The following is an 832-nucleotide window of genomic DNA, read 5'->3' on the forward strand; positions in this document are numbered from 1 at the left end:
TTATGTAGCCAGACTTTATGGGCACGTTGGCCGTGTGGTTTGTTCCTTGCTAATAGAGTCAGATGGTTTTGTGGCCAGGTTCGAATCTCCCAACCAGCTGTAATCATAACTCCCTGCATTGATAGATTCCTGAAAGGATGAAACATTAATGTGCATAGGTATTTAAAAATTATCATAGTAATAATTATATATATATATATATATATATATATATATATATATATATATATATATATATATATATATATATATATATATTTATATATATGTATATACAGGGTGCCCATAAAGTCTGGCTACAGAATCTTCATGGTGCCCACAAAGTCTGGCTACATAATGCAGTCTTATGCTGATGAATCCTAGTCTGGATGAAACGCGGAATACTCTGTGTAGCTTAATCGCCATATATATTTTATAACTTACTACCTAGATCTACCTACGTATTGAGCACTGTTGAAGTAAATACTTAAAGTTTACGCATAAATTTATACTTTCGTATATTAATTTATGTGATTAAATGAAATAGTTTATATATATGTTATATAGATACATATATATATATACTTATATATATATATATATATATATATATATATGTATTACATATATATGTATTACATATATATGTATATATTATTTATTTTGTATTTATTCATTATAAAATCACGCACATCCACAAAAACTTCTGTATATGAATCATCCATAGTTTGTCTAATATTGTTTGGTTTCTTGGTTTTACTACGGTGTGACCACATCAAGGCCCAGGGGCTACTCGAGGATAAAGGTTAATATCTGTCATTTATTAACCTTTATTTATATATATATATATATA

Source organism: Euprymna scolopes, chromosome 46 (assembly GCF_053919585.1).
Source record: "Euprymna scolopes isolate OS-2025 chromosome 46, ASM5391958v1, whole genome shotgun sequence".
NCBI lineage: Eukaryota > Metazoa > Mollusca > Cephalopoda > Sepiida > Sepiolidae > Euprymna > Euprymna scolopes.